Source organism: Erinaceus europaeus, chromosome 14, assembly GCF_950295315.1.
Source record: "Erinaceus europaeus chromosome 14, mEriEur2.1, whole genome shotgun sequence".
Lineage (NCBI taxonomy): Eukaryota > Metazoa > Chordata > Mammalia > Eulipotyphla > Erinaceidae > Erinaceus > Erinaceus europaeus.
Genome location: NC_080175.1, coordinates 6,449,801 through 6,474,855, shown reverse-complemented (window position 1 = coordinate 6,474,855; position 25,055 = coordinate 6,449,801). Strand labels below are relative to the sequence as shown.

The window sequence follows — 25,055 nt, the reverse complement described above, 5'->3', positions numbered from 1 at the left end:
CAGGACACACAGGTGGGGTCATCTGCCCAGGGAAGTCAGGTTGGTGTCATGATAGCATCTGGAACTTGGTGGCAAAGTAATGAAGCTGAAGGGTTGACACGCTACGCCTGACGTCTCTGGACACTGTCCGAAGTGTGACATGCCGAGGTGGTACTGGCTGCACTGATTAGGCTAAGATCTGCAGACGCAGTATCACTTGGTATGAACCGAGAGAAGCATGCAGGAAAATGAGTCCCACCCTAGAGGTTCCAGGACTGGGAGAAATATGGGATCTGTAGAAAGTGCATCTGGCCCACTTTTTCCGAGGGGAGAAGGCAGGTACAAAAGAAAGAGAGACATCATCACACCAGGGTGTCACCACCCACAGTGTCCCACTGTGATGCCAGAACTTGACCCCCAGGACCTCACATACAACAAGGCATGTGCTCTAGTGGGTGGGCTGTCTTTCTGTCTCCTTTATTCCATTTTTCAAAGGCTCGTTCTTTCTTTGCTGGTGTGTATGTAAGGAACTGTTGAGAGCGCTTTTCCATCACAGACAGTGCTAAGGATCAAGCCTGGGGCCTTACACAGGCAACTCCCTATTCTTTCTTCACCAAGCATCTGGGACGCTGCTTCACCTACTATCACCTGGCAGAAACCATCCCGGCTTTCACTCCTACGGTCATCAGGCATTCCTAGGTCAGGGGTGGGGCTCAGTAACACAGTGCATGCCATCTCAATATGAGGCCCTGGCTCCCATGCCCACACTAAAATGACCCACGACAAATAAAAATCAGGTAGTTGTCAAAGGTATACCAACTGCCAGGTCCCATGCTCAGATAAGATCCCAGGTGTGTCACTGTGAAGAGTAACTGTCAATTTCAATTCTTGGAGGTCCTTCTAGACTGCAAGGGGAGCCGACTTCAAGGAAACCATCACACAAAACCAGATCATTACAGAACATGGCAGTTTCTATGAAGAAGAAAATCACTGACAGGCTGAGCGGGGCGCGACTGGTGTCTGTAGAGGCTATCTGGGTTTCTGTAGAAATCAATCCTTCAGCAGTATGGCACTCATTTTAGTTCTCAACATGCTTTTTTAAGTTGCTATGTCTTGAATCAAAAGACTGCCCAAACCAGTTCTCAACAAATACATGGCCTTACGAACGCCAGTAAGTTGTCTCTGATTGATCATGTCTCTAACTAGCTAGAGCTGTTTTTTTTTTTCCTCTCCAGAAAACATTTTTCAATGCCTGAAATCCTTAATCGTAAAAGTCTGCTTAATTACACCCCTGAGGGATATAAGAAGTTAGCTATAACCTCATGTTTATCCCAAGAGTGTGATCATTGGTAATCATTCCTTTTTTTTTCTTCTGCCTGATGGAAAATTCATCACACATGACTTAAATGCTTCAAGCACAAGGATAACCTTTCCCCCCCGACTGTGCAGCAGTGAGAGTCCTGGTAGAAATTACATCCGGTCCCCTTGGACGTCATCAGCGCTCCGTGTGTCTCTGCAAGGAAGGTCTAGGCAGAGGGTCAGGCGGCAGCTTTCTGACAGACTTCAGCAAGCCTAAAGAACACCTAAGGCGTGCTCTCCTCCTTTGCACATGGTGAGCCTCAGGGCGAGCAAACCAAATCCGCCAATTCATACACTTAAGATAGTTGGGGGGGGGGGGGGCAGTGGCACACCAGGTTAACTGCACATAGTACAAGGAGCAAGGACTCACACAAAGATCCCGGTTGGAACCCCCACTTCCCCACCTGCAGAGAGGTCGATTCACAAGTGGTACAGTAGGTCTACCTTTCTCTCCTTCCTCTCTACCTCCCCTCCTCTCTCAATTTCTCTCTGTCCTAGCCCATAAAAAGGAAAAAAAAAATCGCCACCAGGAGCAGTGGATTAAAAGTGTCGGGACCGAGCCCTGGAGGGAAAAAAAAGGTAAATCCTTAGAAGGATAATCCTGAATGACAAGAAAACCTCACTAAACTCCTACAACACCCACCTTCAAACATCATATTGGTCTAAATCCACACAATATAGCACTGTAATGTCCTGTAAGGACGTATCTACACATTTTTAACTCATTACAAAATCACATAAACAATGAGCAAAACATGTCTTCGTGTGCGATTATCTGTTTTTAAAGTTTTCTAAAATAATTTTTGTTATTAGCACTTTGTTACAAAATTATAAGATGACACCACCCCACCCCACCAACAAAGCTGTGTCCCCCCCAACTCCCAAAGTTCACCACCAGAGTGCTCACAAGTCTGACAGTCGGCTTGCTTTTGTTTGGATTTTTTTTTTTTTTTTTTGGCAAGTTCATGTTAAGTCAGATCTCCAGATTCCACAAGACTGAAACCATCTCTGATAACTGCCTTTCAGCTCTTCTTTCACTAAGCATCATCACCTCCAGTCCCATCCATTTGCCCCAAGGGACACAGAACTGTCTTTTTTGATCACAGAGTAGTAGTCCATGGAGTATATACCCCATAACTGCTTTATTTAGCCAGTCATCTGCTGATGGGTATTTAGGCAGCTTCCACTCTTGGCTGTTGTGAACAATGCAGCTGTGAACAGAGGGGTGTATGTGTCCCTTCTAGTTAGAGTGTCCACTGGATAAATGCCTAAGACTGGTCTTGCTGGATAATAAGGTGGTTCCAGTTTTTGTTTTTGTTTTGTTTTTGCCTCCAGGTTTATTGATGGGGCTCAGTGCCTGCACCATGAACCCACCGCTCCTGGAGGCCATTTTTTCCCCCTTTTTGTTGCCCTTGTTGTTGTAGCCTTGTTGTGGTTATTATTGTTGTTGATATTGTTCGTTGTTGGATAGGACAGAGAGAAATTGAGAGAGGAGGGGAAGACAGAGAGGGGGAGAGAAAGATAAGACACCTATAGACCTGCTTCACCGCCTGTGAAGCAACTAACTCCCTTGCAGGTGAGGAACCGGGGGCGCGAACCGGGATCCTTCCGCCGGTCCTTGTGCCTTTTAAACCGCTGAGCTACTGCCCAACCCCCCACTTTTACTTGTTTAAGGACTCTCCATAGTTCTTATTCCCAGTCTGCATTCCCACCAGCAGTGAAGCAGAGTTCCCTTTTCTCCACAGCCTCCCCAACACCTACCTGTCACTTCCTGGTTTGTTGATGGAAGCCATTCTCTCGTGTGTGTGTGTGTGTGTGTGTGTGTGTGTGTGTGTGTGTGTGTGTGTGTGTGTGTGTGTGAGAGAGAGAGAGAGAGAGAGAGAGAGAGACTCTCAGTGCAGTTTTAATTAGCATTTCTCTAATGATAAGTGAAGTGGGGCATTTCTTCATCTGTCTATGGGCCATGTGTATCTCTTCTTTAGAAAACTGCTTAGTTCTGTGGCCCATTTTTTTTTTAATTGGGTTACTTTTGCTTCTTTTGTATATCTCTACCAATTCTGTATAGATGTTTGATACCAGTCCTTTGTCTCATGTGTGAGTGAAAATATCTCCTATTTACTTGGTTGCCTGGTTATCCTGGTGTAGTTTGCTTTCAATGTGTAGAAGCTTTGGAGTTTCATGCAGGCCCATTTTTACTCTTATTTTTATTTCCCGTGGCCAGGGGGCTGCGTCTCCAAATCCATCTTTAACGTGAAGGTCCTGCAAAGTTTCACTGATGTTTTCTTCTGTAAATGTTAAGAGTTTCTGGTCTAATATCTAGAGCTTTAATCCATCTGGATTTGGCCTTGGTATATAGTGTTAGGTAGTAAGTCTAGTTCACTTTTCTACGTGTGGTTGTCCAACTCTCCCAGCACCATCTATTAAAGAAACATTCTTTGCCCCACTGAATGGTTTTGGCCACTTTGTCATATATTATTAGGTGGTTGTGTATGTGTGGGCCCCTTTCTAGGCTTTCGTCTCCTCCACTAATCCAAGTGTTGACCATTTTTATTCTACTACCATGCTGATTTTTTTTTTCCATTTCATGCTGTTTTGATTGCTATCGCTTTGTAGTGTAAACTGAAGTTGGGGAGCGCAATGCCTCCATATTTTTCCTTATTTCTCAGAAGTGTTTTGGCAATTCAGGATCAATGTTCATTTGGGATATAGATCTATAGTTTTCTTTCCTGATAGAGTCCTTTCCTCCTTTGAGGATCAAAGTGATGTTCACCTCATAGAATGTATTTGGTAGTGTTTATGCTTCTTCAATTTTCTGGAAGAGTTTGAGGAGAATAGGTGTTAGTTCTTTGAAAGTCTTATAGAATTTGTTAGTAAAACTGTCTGGGCCTGGGATTTTATTCTTGGGAAGATTTCTGATGACTGATTTTTTATTTCGAAGCTAGTGGCTGGCTTGTTTAAGCTGTCTACTTCCTCTTGGGCTAGGTGCGGCAGGTGGTGCGATTCTAGGAATGCATCCATTTCATCTAGGTTGTCCAACTTATTCCCATAGAGATGCTCATAATATTCATATGTTGATTCTTTGTATCTCCCCATCTTCAGTCATAATTTCATCTTTCTTATTCCTGATTATCTTTTATCATAGCTTTCTCTCTTTTGCTTCTTGTGAGTTTAGCCAGTGGTTTATCTATTTTAATTATCCTTTCAAAGATCCAACTCTTAGATTCATTAATCTTTGGAATAATCTTTCTGGATTCTATGTCATTCATTTCTTCTCTGATTTTGACTATTTCCTTCTTCCTGCTGATTTCCGGGCCTCTTTGTTGCTTACTCTAGTTGGCTCAATCATGATGGCAGGCAGCTTCTCTGAGCTCTTTGCAGTGTGTCAGTCTGGGCCGGTATCACTATGAACCTCTCTTAGGACAGCTCTGACTGCATCCCGCAGCGCCCGGTAGTGGGCCTCTTTGTTGTCATTGCTCTCTAAGTAAGTTTAATTTCTCTTTTGATTTCATCCGTGACCCAGGTGTCATTCAGAAGTATATTGTTCAGTCTCCATAGTTTGGGTGAATTTCTTTGTTTCTTTTTGTGGTTCATCTCTAACCTCACTGCCTCATGATCAGAAAAGATCCTTTTTATGATTTCAGTAATCGTGTTCATTAAGGCTGTCTCTGTTTCCCAACACATGGTTGATCCTTGAGAATGTTCCATGTGCACTTGAAAAGAATGTATATTCTTTTTTGGGGGGGGAATGAAAGGTTCTGAATATATCTGTTCAGCTCATCTCATCTATGACTTCACTTAAGGCCTCTATTTCCTTGTTGATCTTTATTCTGATGATCTTTGTCCTGCCGTGACTGGTGTGTTGAGGTCTCCAACTAATACTGTTCTGCTGTCATGTCTCCCTTAAAACCAGTAAGTACCTTTTTTTTTTTTACATATTTGGGTGCACACATATCAGAAACATATATACTGATGACGGTTATGTCTTCCTCATGGACTGACCCTCTGACCAATACGTTGCCTGAAAGTCTAATTTATCTGATGCATGACTGGCTTGGAATACCTTGTTTCAACCTGTTTGTCTTTCTGTTGGATGTGTGTTTCCTGTGGGTAGGTGAGTTTCTGAAGAAATCCTTGTCCTAGTTTGTGAGCTTCTCCGGTGACTTTCATGGCTTTTCCCAATTAACCAGGGAAAGCGAACACAGCTGCTGCTACCCATAGCCATGCCTCCAGAAGTCCTCTTCAAGTGTGATACTAAAGTGCCATGGAGAACTCAACTTTAAATTTATGTATAAAAAATAAAACTCCGGGGGGAGTCAGGCGGTAGGTAACGCAGCGGGTTAAGCGCACGTGGTGCAAAGCGCAAGGACCGGCATAGGGATCCCGGTTCGAGCCCCCAGCTCTCCACCTGCAGGGGAGTCACTTCATAGGCGGTGAAGCAGGTCTGCAGGTGTCTGTCTTTCTCTCCCCCTCTCTGTCTTCCCCTCCTCTCCCTCTTTCTCTCTGTCCTGTCCAACAATGACGACAACAATAATAACTACAACAACAATAAAAACAAGGGCAACAAAAGGGAATAAATGAATAAATATTAAAAAATAGAATAGAATAAACTCCCCACCCCCACTTCCAGAGCACTGCCCAACTCTGGTTTACGGCGGTTTGGAGACGCTATTTGGGAGCTTCGAGCCTCAGGCATGAACATCCTATAATGGTCTTTATAGTTGACTTTATAGAAAACACACATTATCCTAAAATTTTAAGGAGCCAATCATCACCTTCCCATTAACAGTGTGGAAAACTCAAAACAGCATACTTATCTTGTCAGTTTACCGTATCAGAACTCCCTGGAAACGGTATAAATGTAACTGTAGCTGGAATTGACAACTTCCAGATGTGGAAAAGTATCATTTTGACACGTTGTTATTATGCAGAGACTGAAACCTTGGCATTTGAATGATTTGGGCTTGAAGGGGAAGGGAACTGAGCAAATTTGGAAAGTATTGATCTGCGGGCTGTCCACAGGTCCCTGATGCTGCAGCGTCCAACAACCACACTGTGTACACAGCTCAGGGCCACATCTAACAGTCCTTCCACATCGTTAAGAGCACATGACTCTGACGATTTTTAAGAATTTTTTAAATATTTATTTATTTTCCCTTTTGTTGCCCTTGTTGTTTTTTTATCGTTGTTGTGGTTATTATTGTTGTTGTTGGTTGATGTTCTCGTCGTTAGATAGGACAGAGAGAAATGGAGAGAGGAGGGGAAGACAGAGGAGGGGGAGAGGAAGATGGACACCTGCAGACCTGCTTCACCGCCTGTGAAGTGACTCCTCAGCAGGTGGGGAGCCGGGGGCTCGAACTGGAATCCTTACGCTGGTCCTTGTGTTTTGCACCACCTGTGCTTAACCCACTGTGCTACCACCCGACTCCCGGCTCTGACGATTTTTAATGTGCCTCACCCCTCTACAGTTATCTTTCTGGATCTTCAAAGTGACCATATTTGGCCAGTCGGAGTCTAATTTGGTTCCTGAGTTTCCAACATAATCCTAGTTGATGGTGGTTTATATACTTGCTAACTTGACTTTGTTGTCACAGATTATTTACTGAAAAACCTTCAACTCTTTTCAGATTTCACTGTGTGCTGCTATGCAATTGATATGAAAATATATTGCAAAAAAAAAAAAGTTAAGCTTGCATCCAATTAATTAACTTTAGGGGAATGGTACAGTTGTGGAGAATGTGTCTCCTTCCTGTAACAACAGCAAGAAGTTCTTACAAGACAGCTACACAGAGACACAACCAATGAGGAGTAGGCTTCCCCAAGTACTTTTAGCAAGTCAAAAACCGGCATAGACAAAATGCATTGGGAATATATATATTATTTATATCAGACTTGAACAAAAGACCCAAGTAAACAGAAATTAATTTGGCAAAGATTCTCAAATAAAATCACTAACTTCAGCAGTAGTAGAAGTCATCCTAACAATCTATTTATTGAATGATTATTTTGAGCTGGGGCAACACTAACTAATTAAACGCCACCTTCACCTTCACCTTCACCATCAGACTGGGCACGATTACTGTCCTACTCCACAGAGTGAGGCTCAGCCTCTACATATGAGGCATCAGTCACAATTTAAACTCAGCTCTTTGCGAACCTCATCTTAATGAACTGTTTTTCTCCTGGTGAAATGGTATTTAGATTCCATATGGGAAACTATTTAACTTACACTTGTCAACAGCATTTCATTAAGAGAATACATAAGTATTAAATATTCACTGTGTGGAAACAACTCGATTGACGGAATATGCTTTTAAATATTTCTTTTTCAAAAGCATTGGTGAAAAAGATCTACCATGTAGGAAAAAGACCGGGGAAACAGGATACTCATAGTCTCAAAGTATGACTCTACTGACTGCTTGCTAATCCCAAGAGAATAAACACAATTTGACAGTGAGAAATCTGGTAGATTCCACATAAGCCAAGCAAGCAAACAGACTACTGCCAGTAATTAGACAGAATGACTTTAAGGAAGCCTGGTGTGATGCGCTAAGATTCACAGAGCCCCACTTGGGTAGTATGCCAACCAAAAAGGTTTTAGTTGTCAGGAAATAATCACTAATTTTTAGCTACTACTCGCTCATTAAAGTACAATGAAAATTTAGACATTTAAGAATCCTTCCAGGGAGTCGGGCGGTAGCGCAGCATGTTAAGCGCAGGTGGTGCCAAGCCCAAGCACCCGGGTTCGAGCCCCCGGCTCCCCACCTGCAGGGGAGTCACTTCATAAGATGTGAAGCAGGTGTCTTTCTCTCCCTTTGTCTTCCCCTCCTCTCTCCATTTCTCTCTGTCCTATCCTACAATGACCACATTGATAACAACAACAATAGCTACAACAATAAAACAAGGGCAACAAAAGGGAATAAAAAAAATAAATATTTTTAAAAAAATAATCCTTCCGGGTTTTCCCCTTTTCTTTTGGATGTAGTTTACTTCAAAACGTGGCAAGTTGTAAGTGAGATAGTAAAGCAAAAAAAGTCAAATGGGATACATTATTTCCATGGAAAAACATCAGAATGGTGATTGCCAGGGGTTAGAGGCAGAAGAAACGAAGATTTTTTTTTAACCCCAAAGTCTTTTAGTGATCTCATCACAACAAATCAGGCAACAATTTTTTTTTTTTGCCTCCAGGATTATGGCTGGGGCTCCTAGAGGCCTTTTTTTCTTTTCTTTTTTTACCATTTATGTTCCCCTTATTGCCCTTCTTGTTGTTATTACTTTTGTTGTTGTTGTTGTTGTTGTTGGATAGGACAGAGAAATCGAGAGAGGAGGGGAAGACAGAGAGCAGGAGAGAAAGACCTGTTGTATCTGCAGACCTGCTTCACCGCTGGTGAAGCAACCTCCCTCAGGTGCACCCGGGGCTTGAACTGGGATCCTTACATCGGTCCGTGCGTTTGCACCACGTGCACTTAAACAGCTGTGCTACCGCCCGCCCCCCTGGAAGGCAACAATTTTTATGATGCATCTTTAACTTATCCCAAGCATTCAAATTAAAGTTTAATATGAAACTAGTCTTTAGAATAGCTTTCATCAGTTTACCATTTAATGAGCTTATATCATTAGAAATATAATTGAGACTGATGTGAAAAGCTGAGTGCTTCCTTGCATTCTCTTTAAGAATCGCATGTCTCCTAGTCCTGGAACCTCTAGGACTCTGTCCATGCTTCTTGATATCCCTTCCCTCTGATTCCTCACCACCAAATCCTTCAGCTAAATCACTACCAGTGCTGCCATCCCACATCATACTGCTACTGAATTCTTGCTGTGGACTGTAACCAGAGACACCGAGGCTGAGAAGTCAGCCTCCCAACTCTTCAAATCTGGCGAGATCTTTCCTAACACATGGAAGTACTTAGGTCCATGCCATGTTAGAGGACACATCATTTAACAAAGTTGTAGATACTAGGTACAAGTTAGGGTTTAGGGTACCGGGTACAGGTGTACACACGTATCCATAAGCAAGGGGCAGTTAAATAACTCAAAGAAATAGTACTCAATAGTCCTTGGTGATTAATTAGACTTAGACCTCATAAACCTAGAATCCTAGTTGAAGTACCTAAAGAAGGCATTATACATTTCTCTAGTCGATCAGATTTAGACCAAATTAGCTTGGTAACCTAGCAGAAAGGCCCAAAGAAGACAGATCCCAAAAAACTAATTCTGGTTGGGGTCAACAAATGACACTCAATGCTTAAACAACCGGGAGAAAGTCTAAGGTCATCAGAAAGAGAGTTCTACAAAAGTTGGATAAGGGCAAGAGACTGGCTCACTTAACAATGGCCCTTTTGGTCAATATCATAGCATCTCATCATCTGGGCCCCTAGCCAGGGAATCCTTGGATTCCCACACAAATATAATGGGCCTAGACCTCTAATAGATCCCTCTCTGCATCAACACTGGTCACTTCCATCAGGAATGTCATCATGCCCTCGCCATAAAGCAGCCATGGAGGGATCAGGGATTCAGAATTCCAGGGGTGGGAGCCATGTGGAATTATACCCCTGTGGACAAGTGATTTTCTCAATCAATATTAAATCACTAATAAAATATGGAACGGAATGGAACGGAACGGAGGGAAAGGAAAGTCACTTATTCACTGACTTGTTCATTGTTCTTTATAACTCTGGAGAATTTTCAATGAAAGAGTGGGAAGTACTGAAAGAAGAGACGTTAACTGTCTAGTACCTCATCTGAAATTTTTATTTTAATTTTTTATATATTTAGTTTCCCTTTTGTTGCCCTTATTTTATTGTTGTGGTTATTGTTGTTGTTATTGATGTCGTCATTGTTGGATAGGACAGAGAGCAATGGAGAGAGGAGGGGAGGACACAGAGAGGGAGAGAAAGACACCTGCAGACTTGCTTCACCACCTGTGAAGCAACTCCCCTGCAGGTGGGGAGCCAGGGGCTTGAACCGGGATCCTTATGCCAGTTCTTGCGCTTTGCGCCACCTGCGCTTAACCCGCTGCGCTACCACCAACCTCCCTCAATTTGAAATTCAAAAGTCACAAGAGATCAGTAACACTGACTCCAGAAAGGAAGCATAAAGTGTATCAGTACCTTCATAAGCCCCAACAGTTGTAAGGACAGTGAGATACACTTACATTTTTTCCAGTTTATTAAAAAAAAAAAAAAAAAAAAAAAAGCTCAGTTTGGGCTTCAGTGGTGCTGGGATTGAACCTGGGAGTTTGGAGCCTCTCTAGGCAAAAAAAAGTCCTTGTGTAACAATTGTGCTTTCTCCCTAGCCCTGAAGCTCATTTTTAATGTGCAAGTTTTAAGAGAGATCAAAAAAATCACAACAGCCTGCCCGTAGAGGCATTACAGATGTAGCTGCTGCATCACATGTGTGTCCTTAGGTGGCAGAGAGAAGATAGGCTTGTCTACATCCAGTGCTCTGACTTGGGAGCCACTGGGGGACTCACAGTCTGACACTCAAGGCAGCGGCCCCGCCTGTGACTGCGCGTTTCCTGGCGACCTGAATCCTGTCCTGTAAAAACCTCTTATTCTTCTTAGCTCCTGCCTGCCCTTAAGTCTCGAGGCGACCCTGTGCCCTGAAGACTGCTGTTCATCCCTGTTGGATGAAGAGTGATGGCTCACCCTTCAAGGGGAAGGTGACTGGTAGCCTGTGACAGTGAGCTTATGGGGTATCTGACCTCTGTCCATGCCCAGGTTCCCAACCAGCCCAGCGTCCAGAGGTGGCGTTAGATCATCTGAGAGACCTGACCACCAAATGGTGCAGTGACCTTACCAAACAGACCAGTCCTCCATCCTCAACCTTGTAGCAGATGCCAAGAGACCAGGAAAATGCTGGAAGGCTACTCGGCACCCTCCAGAGGCGTTCACACAAATCATGGGGATCCGCAGCCGATCAAGCCCAGGACCTCACAGCACTGAGCACTTCCCCACTGCTCTCCTGATTCATGAATTTGGGAGGGAGGGGGGTGCATTTGGTTCCCAAAAGTAAAATTAAAGGGACTTGGTAAAATTTGAAAATAAATTCCTGATTTGTATGAAAAAAAATTACAACAGGAAATCAAATGGTTTACTTTCCCTACAATGGCCAGCATCCACCACTGTGTTCCTGTGTGTCCAGACGCCTGGTTCTACACAGCTTCCAGTACAGGGGACATTTCTCTGCTCTCCTTGGATGAGAATCTGTCAGTAGCAGTACACAGAAAGAACTAACCCTGTGATAGTGTCTCAAAATGAAATATACACAAAGATGTCTAACACGTGTTATTTATAATAAAAAAAGGGGGAGAGAGCTTGATAAGTTATGACACTATTACATTACTACATTTACTGTCACTAAAAACCAGGGGCTTATGGAAGACATTCATGAAACAACTGGAAGATGCAGAAAAGTATATAAATCACCTCAGAACAACGGTGAGGAAAACAAACACATGTGTATTTATAAAAGTCTTAGCACATACAGGAAAATGGGGACATTGAGAGGTCCCGAGGGAGAGAGCGGTAGGCAATTTTTAATACTCCTTTTCCACAAGAATAATTATTTCTAACATTTAAAAAAACTGAGGGATTCCAAGACAGCTACTAGGTGGAGTCTGAACCCCAGCACCAGGTGGGAGTACCGCAGCACCAGGGGGAGCCCGTGCTGTAGTCTATACACACGTGCGCGTTGTGCACGTCTGCACCTACCTGAGTGATAACGCTGGCCTGTGAGCAGTGACATCAAGCATGTGCAAGGGCCCAGCTCTGCTCCTCTACACACCCTCCCCGCCAAAGATGGGGGAAAGAACAGAAAGGAGGAAAAGACAGGAATGATCATTCCAAGGAAAGTAAACGTGTAACATATATGAGTAATGAGTTATCCTAATCAATCAACCTGAATGGAACTCAGAGCCTAAGAAGTGATACAAAGTCAGGTTAGGAGACTTTAGATGTCTTGAAAAATATCTCTATTTTACTTGTGGAAATGTAGCTTTCCTGGTGTCCACAATATTAAAGAAAAAACAATACTCCTCCACTCCTTGGAGCTGAGAACCTAGAACAAATTCAAGTGGACAATGGAGAAACACACACAAACACCATTACTGAGGCTTCAGCTAAGGAAGCACTCTGCCAAAACCACCTAGTCTGCATATCTGCATAATAAGTGTATGCTGATAACAGCATCTTCACCCGCTGGAAGACACAAAACCAGGATTTTAAGATGTGAAAATGGAGGGGGAAGGGCACACAAAATAAATAACACAGCACGTTGTAGGAGCGACGAGATGGGATATCCGTCTGTCTGTCTGTTTATATGGGCTGTCAGAGGTCAGAGTTCGTTGTAAGCACCAAGAAGGCCCCAGCACTGGCTGCACCCTCATGACCAGGCAGGGTCTCTGGCCGCCGTGCAGCTGACTAGGAGTCTCCAACACTCATGAGCTGTCTGTCTGTCTGCAAACAAGTTACTTGGCCCTCCTGTGTCCCAGGCTTCTCATCTATAAAGTGGCAATAATGTCACCTATGTGTAGGACTACTGTGAGACTTGCTGAAAGTAATCATCACAAAATGCTTACTTAGAAAAGGCGCCTGGAGGGAGCCAGGCAGCGGTGCACCTGGTTAAGTGCCCATATTACCAACCAGAAAGACCGGGTTCGAGCCCCTGATCCCCACCTACATGGGAGATGCTTCACGAGCAGCAAAGCAGGTCTGCAGGTGTCTCTCTTTCTCTCCCTATCCCTATCTCCCCCGCCTCTCTCAATTTCTCTCCTAATTAAAAAAAAAAAAAAAGAGGGAAAAAAAAACAGAAAAAAAAAAGGCTGTTGGGAGTAGTGCATTCGTAGTGCCAGCACCAAGGCCCAGCGACAACCTGGTAGAAAGAAAGGGAGGGGAGAATGGGGAGGAGGAGAAGAAGAAGGAGAAGGAGAAGGATAAGAAGAAGGAGGAGGAAGAAGGGAGAGAAAGAATGCACCTGTCATATAGAAAGCAAAGAATCTTCACAGCAAGGACTCATTTTAAATAGCTCAAAATTGGCAGGTGTGCATAAGTGTAAAAACATTCTGCATTAGTGCAAAGGAAGGAGGGAGGCTGAGCTGAACATCGAGACAAAACCAGTTTTGCAGAATTTGTGTTTTCACAGAATTTGACGGGCTCATTTTGGGACTGGTTCCCGTGCTTGCTTCTGGACATTGTGGTGGATTTGTTGAGAGACACAGCATCAAACACAATGACTTAAAATTAACTGAGCAGGTGACCCAGGCTGAAGAAAAAAAATTCTCCTATTTTTGAAAACCAAAATCATGTCAGAGAGAATCTTTGTTGTCTTGAAAGACGTCTCTGACTTTCACACCTTGGAGACAGAGAGAGGAAGGACCATGTCAGCTCTTTGGGCCTGAATCTTTAAAGAGTGAGACCAGACTGATCATAATGAACTAACAGTCTTCCCTGGGATCTGTAATTCTTACTTTTGTAGCTTGGAACCTACCCAAGTTGAACTTAATTTGAACAAACAATCTTTTTCAGTGTTTTATGTGGACACACCCAGGTGGGTCCCGACAACATCACCAAATGCCCAGGAAGGGAAACAGGCTTACTCATGGGATAAATGTCTTCAGGTGACGCAGCAGAGGCTGGAATGAATGGTGAGGGGTCACGCACTGTCCAGGTGGCACACAGAAAGAGGGCAGGAGTAGCCACGGAGCCGCAGTCTCCAGAGAGTTGCAGGCTATGGCGGAAGAAGAGGAAGCTCAGCTGAGACTGTGTGGCTCATGGGACCTAATTCAGGACCCAGATCCTAGAGGCTCCAATCTGTAGCCCTCTGCGAGTCTATGCTTCAGCTTCGGCCCCGCCCCCAGCACCTCTTCACTGCTCTCAGAGCTTCAGGTCTGTGATGCACAAACTCCTTTGAAAGCCAGATGAAAAGCATCTATGGAATCTGTCCGTCCTTGAGATGCTTGTGTGTATTTGCCAAAGTTGGCCTGTAAGTTAAAGCTGATGGGCCTGTGTTTAGGAAGCCCTGGTCCACGCCCAAGTTGTTGCTACTGTTTCTCAGAGGGGAGGGAAGCTTTCTATGGGAAGGATGCTCCCCCCCACCCCAATTAATGCTCCCTACAGTCTGAATCCCGACTTCCTTAAAAGAGAGAATCTGCCCGGCCTGGTTTGGTGACAGCACTATTCAAGCTGAGCTTTGCATGAGGCCGGCCCACCCCAGAGGACCACCTGTGGTGGGGGTTTGCTGGCCTCCTGCAGTCAGGGCAGGCTCACACGGCACTGCAGGGGTGACCTGAACTCAAAGGAGAAGCTCTTCCTCTGATGTCTGCAGAAGCAGCAGTGCGGGCACAGCAGAGACCAGAGTGTAGTGGGGAGGGGCATGCTGTGTGCTGTGATGTCTTTCCCTCTCACTCCACTGGTCTCTTTGTCTCTATCAAGCCCAGAGTGAAGTTCCAACAACAACAAGAGATAGAGAGAGATGGTAGAGGTGGAGTGGGTGGCACAGACTATCAGAGTCAAATTTAAATTTCCTTTTACAAGAGAAAAGAGAAATGAACTGGAGGAGGGGGGGGAGAGGGAGAGGGAGAAAACACACCGGTGTGGGCAGAGGGCCGTCTCCAGATAGACAGGGAGGCACTAGAGTGAAAAGGGACCCCCTCCCCCCAAAGCAGTAAGGGGATCTGTTCTAGTAAAATTAATGTCCCCACACTGCCCCAACTGTCCTTGAACAGTTCCGTGACTGAGGCAGTGTGTGAGGAGGGAGCGTGGGGACAAGGACAGCGGCAGGGCCAGGCATCCTCTGTGAGCCACACTGCCAGTTTCCACTGCACTTGCGCACAGGCAGGCTAACCATGCCACTCAAGGCTGTGTCCCTTCAGCTTGGGCCGCCGACCGAGACAGCAAGTTTCTGAACGGGTCTCAAGTGTCTTTATTTTCAGAGATGAAGACCGCAGCCGTGTGGAGATCCGGGGACCGGGGTGTGCGGGGAGGAAGGGTGAGAACAGGTTTTCATCCTAACATCAACACCAGCGGAGAGTGCTCAGAATAGTCACAGGCAAGAACAAAACAGTTCAGTGCACACACACGCGCTGCTCTGGGAGCGGCCAAGTGCCCACCACGCCGGGCTGAAGGGAGGGGGCACCGGACATGGCACATGTGTCTGTACACCGAGCCGCCGGCAGCGACAGCAGTTCAGCTCACTTGGCCGTTACAGAGCTGTGGGCTGATGGCTACAGTGACACGGAGACACCAAAAGCCAGGCCCTGCCGTGTACCTCAGGACCAGACAAAGAAACCTCCTCACTGTCGTTGCTGCGCCTCTTCATCTGCTGGCCACGGCTCCTTGTACAGCCACAACCTCTCCTTGGACATGAAGGCTGTGGGTAGCAGCCCCTAAAGAAAATTCCAGACGGGCCTGGGGCCAGCTGCATTCAAGCTGCGCAAGGCCATGCATCAGACTCAAGGAGCTTCTCTCGGGGGTGTTAGACAGGATGGTTGATTTGGAGACTGTTCCGGTGAACCTAAAACCAACCACTGGGGCAGTTTCTCTGTGACAGGAGTAGAAAAGTTACCCACCGCAATTGTGAGTCCTGCTGTGAGGCTTCTGTGGTAAGTCTGCAACCCTTTGAAGAGGGCTTTGCAGAGAACTCTTTGCTGCTGCGGACTCTCCTGTGTGTTGAAAAATGGTTACCAGCATCCCTGGCCTCTTCCGTCCAGCAGCCAGTAATACCACAAGCACCTGGACCCCAGGACTCCTTCACAATACTCAAAACAACTGCCGGATGGAGGCTGGGCTGGGCTGGGCTGGGCTGGGGTGGCGCAAAGTCGAACTTGCTGAGAGAACCTCTTATTTGGAACTAGAAGGACCAGGACCCTGGGTGAGGACACACTTTCCGTAATCCTACTGGGCATAATCCGGCTGATAATGCAGCAAGTGGACAGTGGTTAAAGAGTTGAGGGGACCAAGCGGTGGCACAGCAGGTTAAGCGCACATGACGAGAAGCTCAAGGACCTGAGTAAGGATCCCAGTTCGAGCCCACCCCCCGCCACAGGGGGTCGCTTCACAGGCAGTGAAGCAGGTCTGCAGGTGTCTATCCTTCTCTCCCCCTCTCTGTCTTCCCCTCCTCTCTCCATTTCTCTCTGTTCTATCCAACAACAACGACGACGATAAACAACAAGGGCAACAAAAGGGAAAAAAAAACTTTAAAAAAAAATTGAGTCAAGACCATAAATTTGTAGCAAATAGATATCCTGAAATGTACGACCCAAGAGAAAAAAAGTTAAGAGCTATATAAGACCTCATCACAGATCTGATAAACAATATCACTTTGGGGGCCAGGTGGTGACGCACTGGGCTAAGGACACAGAGGACAAAGCTCAAGGATCCTGGATCGAGCCCCCGGCTCCCCACCTGTGTGTGTGTCGGGGGTCGCTTCACAAGTGGTGAAGCAGGTCTGCAGGTATTTTTCTTTTGCTCTCTCCCTCTCTACCTCCCTACCCATCTCAATTTCTCTCTGTCTTACTCAATAAAATGGAAAAAGTGGTTGCTAGGAACAGTGGATTTGTAGCGCTGACACTGAGGCCTAGTGATGACCCTGAAGGCAAAACAAAGACAAAAGTGTCACTTTTATGACCTTCGGTCGGGAGAATTCAAAGCTGAGTTAGTGTACAGAGAACCTGGGCAAGATAAATGCAGTGAACTTCAATTTTCTCACCTGCAACCAGAAGCTCAGGCGTGTTAAGGAGCTGCCTCTGACTCTGGGGTGGCAAAGTTCCACGTGCGACCAGTTGAGAAGTGAGAATTTCTGATGAGCAGGCCAATTCTCTGACCTCCCTGGGCCTCTAGGAGGCACCAGAATCCCTTACTAAAATTATTCTGCGGTCATCTCTTTTCTACTGACTCCGCTTAATTCACCGGGACTCCAAACACCAAGAAAAACAGGCGTCAGCTCACAAAGTCTTTGCTTTGTTCTATGCTGTGGATGACTGATGAGATCATCTGTGTTTCTTTGGGATCAGCAGTTAAGTCACCACCGCATGTGCCCAACTGCATCAGCCTGGCCGCAACACTCCAGTGAAACAGCGTCTGCCCATCTGTCTGGTCAGGAGACTTTGCAAAGCCTGGGAGGTTGGGGATTTTGGTAGCACCTGATTTTGCAGATACAGCTCTCTAGGTTCCAATTTTTGTTAGTTTTTCTGGTGGATAGTTTTATAAGAGTTAATACCAACCATTCTCTTTCAGGCAACCTCCTGCAGAATTCCAGGGGGTGCTGGCTGGCCACAGTCAAGCTGAGACACTGGGCTTATGATTCACCACAGATGAATTGGCCTTTTGTTTCTTCCCTGACATTTCAGAACCCTTTCTGATGTTTCGACTATCTGATGTCTGGCCGTGCCATGATACCAAAGCAGACTGCCTGGAATCACTGCTTACTTTGGCCTGTGTACAAGTCTGGATAAAGAGTTCCGTTAAAGCCCCTCCTTCCAGTGCCAGGACGGCCTAGTGGCAGCACCCCAAAACACATCATGGAGGAGAGCACTTTCACTCTGCGCCTAACAGCATCTCGCACACTGCGGTCTTCACTTTCTAAGGGGATGAAATAGTTCTGGAATGTGTAGGGAGGGATCAAAGCCGAGCGGCTTTATGTGCAAGTAAATGCTCTGAAAGCATAAGGGGGAGGGAGGAGCCATAAGGAATTCATTTAAAGGGGGGGGGGGGGGCCTAAGGAGATAGCATAATGGTTATGCAAAGAGCCTTTCATGCTGAGGTACCAATGATCCCAGGTTCAATCCCCAGCACCACCATAAGCCAGAGCTGAGCTGTGGATGGATAAATGCAGAAGCAAAATATGATATACACACACAATGGAGTATCATTCGGCCTCTAAAAAGCAACAGAATTCTGACACCTGCCCCAACACGGGGGAACCCTGAGGATATTAATGCTCAGTACATCAAGTCAGTGGCAAAGACGGCTGCCCTTTGATTCCACTCACATGAGGCGGAGGGAGAGGCAGGTTCTTAGACACAGAAACCGGGAATGAGGGGGAGGGGGACTCCTGTTTCCTGAGGACTGAGCTTCAGTTTTGATGGTGCTCGACATGGAGGTGGTGAATGGGGCACTTACGGAGGATGGCGAGGATGGGGAATTCTGTGAGGTGTCTTCTGCCACTGTTTCAATTACACAAGAAGAGGGGGCGCTGTTCTTTTCTGCTCCGAGCCACTGCTAGTGGCTCCCTGGCTGATTGGGAAGGAGGCCCCTAGCGGCATTACTGAGCAGGGCAGCCAGGAAAGTAGGCTGTCCTCTCCTGCCAGATTAGGGTAACTCCCCCAAGTGCACCCCAAGGTGCTCTTCCAAGTCAGAAGTTTAGGTTCCATTTATTTCTTTTCTTTATTTATTCATGAGAAAGATAGGAGGAGAGACAGAAAGAACCAGACATCACTCTGGTATATGTGCTGCCAGGGACTGAACTTTGGGACCTCGTGACTGAGAGTCCAACGTCTTTCCACCTGCGCCATCTCCCGGGCCACAAATTTCCGTTTATCTCCTGAGTCCCCCAGATGGCCCCGGGACACAGGAGATAGGACACAGTTGACTTCAACCCTCCACACGACTCTGCCAGGGCTCTTTCAATTTCTCTGCGACTCTCTTGTGCCTTAGACCCGTCATTAGAACACAGATAAAACCTATCCATGTAATGTTTGTGTTTTAGCAACCTTTACTCAGCACTGAGAGAGCCCAGTGGAACCGAAAGAATTCAGTTCAGAGATGCTTTAGAGAAAACGAGGCAGGAGCATGTGACTCATGTGACACACATGTGCCTTGTGAAGTTAGAGCAGAGTCTGCACCTTCCTGAAGACCACAAAGGCTCCCCAATAATTAGCAAGAGAAGCAAATTCAAACTGTGTCACCATGTTAAGAACTGCCCTGTAGGCTTGAGTCAGGGTTTCAGTGAAATGCCTTGTAAGACCAATTCTCTTCAGCCAGATGTGCATTTCCACATCTGACTGTGTGTGCAGATTAAGGGACTTTGTCAAATTCCCTCATGTTGAAAGTTCTATAATTAGCTCTGTTTAGGATATGAGTCTACAGGGCTCAACACAGAATGATTTTCACCTTCCTGGAAACATACACCTGGCTTCTGTTTTTTTCTGGGGGGTTTTATTTGTTTGTTTGTTTGTGTTTTTGCCTCCAGGGTTATTGCTGGGGCTCAGTGCCTGCACTACAAATCCACTGCTCCTGGAGGCTATTTTTTTCCTTTTGTTGCCCTTGTTGTTTATCACTGTTGTTGTTATTATTATTGTTACTGCTGTCATTGTTGGTGGCTCGGACAGAGAGAGAAGGAGAGAAAGACAGACACCTGCAGACCTGCTTCACCACTTGTGAAGTGACTCCTCTGCAGGTGGGGAGCTGGGGGCTCAAACCAGGGTCCTTACGCCAGTCCCTGCGCTTCGCGCCACGTGCGCTTAACCTGGTGACACCTGACTTCTATCTAGCGATCTCCATCCCACACCGTGTGCTTCAGACATCTACTGCTGAGTGACAAGCCACCCTAAAACTTTGTGTTCAAAAGCAATGTTCTGTCCCTCATGATACCATGCACTGGCTAAGAGCTCAGCTCGGTGGTTCAGCTGGCCTCTCTCAGACACAATCCACAGTCACACTTAACAAGGAGTTTTGACTGAGGCTGCAGGCCTCCCAGAAGCCTCTCTGGCGAGCAGGGTATTGGAACTCTTCCTTGACAGCTGGCCTCAAGGACAGAGGAAGCAAAGACCTTAAGGTCTAGGCTTGAAGTCCAAGGCAGCTACTTCTTTCAAGGCCAGAACAAATCTAGAGCAAGAAAAGAATTTGTCCCTGGTGGACAGAGCAACATGCATGAAGAGGGCGAGAGGAACTGGTGATGGGCTCCCTGGGAAGCCATTTATCAACTGCACTGTTCCTGAAGCATGAAGATACAGGCTCATCATCTCATGAGAGCCCATTACGCAGAAAGAGAGAATAGGGGGCCAAGCTCTTTTGCACATCTCTGAACTGTTGTTAAATAATCTGCTCCATACTGAACAGTCTGGAGGACTCTCAGAAGGCTAGAAATGGACCTACCCTATGACCCTGTAATTCCTCTCCTGGGGATAGATCCTAAGGAACCCAACACACCCATCCAAAAAGATCTGTGTATACATATGTTCTTAGCAGCACAATTTGTAATAGCCAAAACCTGGAAGCAACCCAGGTGTCCAACAACAGATGAGTGGCTGAGCAAGTTGTGGTCTATATACACAATGGAATACTACTCAGAGGCTATTAAAAACGGTGACTTCACCGTTTTGTTTTCAGCCAATCTTGGATGGACCTTGGGAAAAAATCATGTTAAGTGAAGTAAGTCAGAAACAGAAGGATGAATATGGGATGATCTCACCCTCAGGGCAGAAGTTAAAAAAACAAGATCAGAAGAGAAAACACAAGTAGAACCTCAACCGGAGTTGGCGTATTGCACCAAAGTAAAAGATCCCAGCGTGGGTGGGGGTGAGAATATTAGGTCCAAAAGGATGACAGAGGACCTAATGGGGGTTGTATTGTTATGTGGAAAACTGGGAAATGTTATGCATGTACAAACCATTGTATTTACTGTTGAATGTAAAACACTAATTCCCCTATAAAGAAATTTTTAAAATAATAATAATATACAAAGCCAAACAAACTGTTGAACAATCATGGACCTAAAGACTGGAATAGTGCAGATGAGGTGTTGGGGGGGTATTCCCTGCAGGCTCTTGTGTACTTCTGCTTTCCGGATGCCAACAAGATACTGACCAGACTTCCCTGGACAGACGACCCCACCAATGAGTCCTGGAGCTCCGCTTCCCCAGAGCCCCACCCTACTAGGGAAAGAGAGAGGCAGACTGGGAGTATGGATCTACCAGTCAATGCCCATGTTCAGCAGGGAAGCAATTACAGAAGCCAGACCTTCCACCCTCTGCAACCCACAATGACCCTGCATCCATACTTCCAGAGAGATAGAGAATGGGAAGGCTATCAGGGGAGGGGATGAGATATGGAGATCAGGTTATGGGAATTGTGTGGAATTGTACCCCTCTTATTCTATAGTTTTGTTAATGTCTCCTTTATTAAATAAATAAAATAAATAAATAAAAATAAATTTAAAAGAAACACACACAAAAATAAAATAAATAATAATAGTAATAATAATTTGTTCCATATCATACCAAAAAATAGCCCTGTATTATAGGGTGAAACTTACAACATAACACGCCTAAATCTAGACAAGAAGCTCCAAACGAAACCTTACTTTAGTTTCAGGTAGATATGCACCATTTGGTGGCCCTTTATGCACTGAGCTCTGATTATACCACTTCCAGGCTGTGCACACCGGTCCAGCATGTACCTAAGAGGTTCTCTCTTAGTTATCAAAGACGGTCTTCCTATTTTAAGATGCATTCTACTTTTTTTTTAAAAAATATTTATTTTATTTATTTATTCCCTTTTGTTGCCCTTGTTGTTTTATTGTTGTAGTTATTATTGTTGTTGTCGTCATTGTTGGATAGGACAGAGAGAAATGGAGAGAGGGAGGGGAAGACAGAGAGGAGGAGAGAAAGATAGACACCTGCAGACCTGCTTCACCGCCTGTGAAGCGACTCCCCTGCAGGTGGGGAGCCGGGGTTCGAACCGGGATCCTTATGCCGGTCCTTGTGCTTTGCGCCACCTGCACTTAGCCCACTGCACTCTACTTTTCTTAAATACATCATTTGGGTAGCCTTTCCAGTGCTTACTTTTCAACTTAGCAAATACACCCTTCTTCATGCTTGAAACAGTCCTGCTCTGTGAAGGATCCGATTTTAACCATTATTGTAGTTATGTGCTAAATCTGACTTCATTTATCTTGCACAAAACGGATTTTATAATAGTGTACAACTCATTTTCTGTGAATTATTTTTTTGTTGGCCTCTACTTCTATACTTTCCACTTGCAGTGAGAAATAGTCACACTTGGACCATATCTTACAATTTAGAACAGCATACTTACTGAGCAAGAAGTCTCTCTTTTTTTTTTAATATTTATTTATTCCCTTTTGTTGCTCTTGTCTTATTGTTGTAGTTACTCTTGTTGTCCTCGTTGTTGGATAGGACAGAGAGAAATGGAGAGAGGAAAGGAAGAGAGAGAGAGGGAGAGAAAGACAGACACCTGTAGACCTGCTTCACCACCTGTGAAGCGACTCCCCTGCAGGTGGGGAGCCGGGGGCTGGAACTGGAAACCTTATGCTGGTCCTTGTGCTTTGCGCCATGTGCACTTAACCCGCTGTGCTACTGCCCGACTCCCAAGAATTCTCATTTTTGTAAATAGCTGTGCTATTCATTCATAACCAAGGACTCCCCATTTGCCCAAGATACAATATTCTTGAATATACATATTCCTAAAAGTCACTGCTTAAAATGACTGAAGCTGTAGTCAAAACACAATGGCAACACACTCCGTACACTAACAATCTAAAAATTAAAATCAGCATCCTCTTGAGGACTCAAAGGTCTCCGAACAACTGCTCCAGGAAAATACTAAATGTTACTTTAACAGTCAAACCTGTCATCATTATCTCCCAAACAGACAGAAAAATAACTATACAGCGCGTCTTCTCACGTGTTTTTTTTCCCCAGGAGATAGAATGTGACTACAATATGCTGGAAATTTTTTTTAAGTTTTGTTTGAATGATGACACTGAGACCTATATCATCTCTCACTCTGGGATGTTACGGTTTCCATAGTAATTTCGACAGAGTAATTCTCAGGATTTGAGAAAGAGAAAAGCAGAAATATTGAAATATTTCACTCTTAAATAGTTCCAATGCCCTTCCTATTTTTACTCTCTATTATGGATATCTGAAAACTGTTTTAATAGGGAAAACAAAAAGCAGCCAAAATACTGAATGGCAAGGTTAGTTCGTAGCACTCACGGAGGCCCTCAGCCTACAGAGAAGGCGAGTGCCCTGGAGAGAGGCAGCGCTGTCACAAGGCGCCACTGTAAGCAACCTGACCTGTGGGCTGCTGGCTGTCAGACTCACAAGCCGCAATTACCGATGGGAATTCTTATCTTACTTCTCTGACGTGCCACCTCTGGAAACCCCCTTGTGGACTTTTTTGTTTGTTTGCTTGTTTTTTTTTTGCCACCAGGGTTATCTCTGGGGCTCGGTGCTGGTACTGTGAATCTATCACTCCTGGCAGCCACTTTTTTCCCCATTTTTTTCTATTTTATTTAACAGGACTGGGAGAACTTGAGAGAGGAGGGAGAGAAGGATAGAGAGACACCTGCAGACCTGCTTCACCACTCCTAAAGCATGGCCCCTGCAGGCAGGAGCGAGGGACTCAAACCAGGGCCCTTGTGCATGGTGCAGTGTGCGCTCAGCCTCCACCCCCACGCACTCTGATCGTCTGCTAGTATTTTTGTACGTGTGCCATCGTTGACTCTGTCACTGACGCTGCTATCAGCAGCCACAGCACACACGGCCCAGGAACAGCCGTGACTACCACTCCACACCCCTGCCCTGTCTCCTTCAGAGGTCGGCCTTCTCCTAGTGTTCACCTTCATGTCCTGTAAGTGCTTCAAACCCTCAACATGCCTCTGCCAATCATTCAGCTTCTTGTGACAGAGCTATAATATTTCCTCTAATCTTCTGACTTCTCAAGTGGCTTTCAAGGTTCCATGCAAAATGCTCCCAATCACCACCTAGATTCTAAGTTCCAAGTGAAAGAGCGGTGCTCACAGCAGTGCTCTCCACAGAGCACGAGGATGGGCCACTCTGGGCAGGAGGGGGTGCTTCTTTATGCTGCTCTATGCAGCCCGTGACTTGCAGTCGCCTACCAGCGCTCAGGAGACAGCCAAGAATCTCATGACAGAGTAGTCAGAAGGAAAAGGCCTTTCTAAGAAATGATCTGAAATACATTTGAGTCTCTCATCAGTTACAATGGCAAAAGCTGTGGTTCTCATTATAGAAAGTTTCACTGCTGTGGCCACAAAGAGATTTCTTTAATTAATCCATCTGTGCCCCCTCAGACGCTCCAAGCCCTGTACCCTGAGACACAAATCTGATTAAAAATTCATAGTTCTCTAATGAAAATCTTACAAGCGCTGGCAGAGATTGTATTATGGAAAACATATGACTGTTTACATAGCACTCTGATATTTTTTCTGGGTACGCAGGAAACAAAATAAAAACAGAAAGGGGGGGGAGAGACTTCTTAAGAGGGCTTCTATGGAAAGTTCCAGAGCATCTGGAATTTCTTTTTACATGTTCCATCCATTTCTACAGATTCATCATTAAATAAATGCTATGTACCTATGTGTGAACTGCTTTAGGCAGTGAACAAGATAATAGTCTATCAAAAGTTGAAAATAGGGAGTCGGGCGGTAGTGCAGTAGATTAAGCGCACATGGTGCAAAGCGCAAGGACCGGCATAAAGATCCCAGCTCGAGCCCCCGGCTCCCCACCTGCAGAGGAGTCACTTCACAGGCGGTGAAGCAGGTCTGCAGGTGTCTATCTTTCTTTCCCCCTCTCTGTCTTCCCCTCCTCTCTCCATTTCTCTCTGTCCTATCCAACAACGACATCAATAACAACAATAACTATAGCAATATAACAATGGCAACAAAAGGAAGTAAATACATAAATATTTTTTTAAAAGTTGAAAATATGTCAAAACTATACTCACTTATATTAG

General features: G+C 45.3%; 1 protein-coding gene and 1 non-coding gene across 14 annotated transcripts in view; one reads left to right on the top strand and one right to left on the bottom strand.

Moving 5' to 3' along the window:
• ATE1 (arginyltransferase 1) overlaps positions 1-25,055 on the bottom strand; it is a 144,967-nt gene that overhangs the window by 40,491 nt on the left and 79,421 nt on the right. The gene's annotated exons all lie outside the window — the stretch shown is intronic.
• Positions 10,694-10,824, top strand: LOC132532927 (small nucleolar RNA SNORA17). Its single transcript, XR_009544839.1, has one exon. It is a non-coding gene; the product is annotated as a small nucleolar RNA SNORA17 (small nucleolar RNA).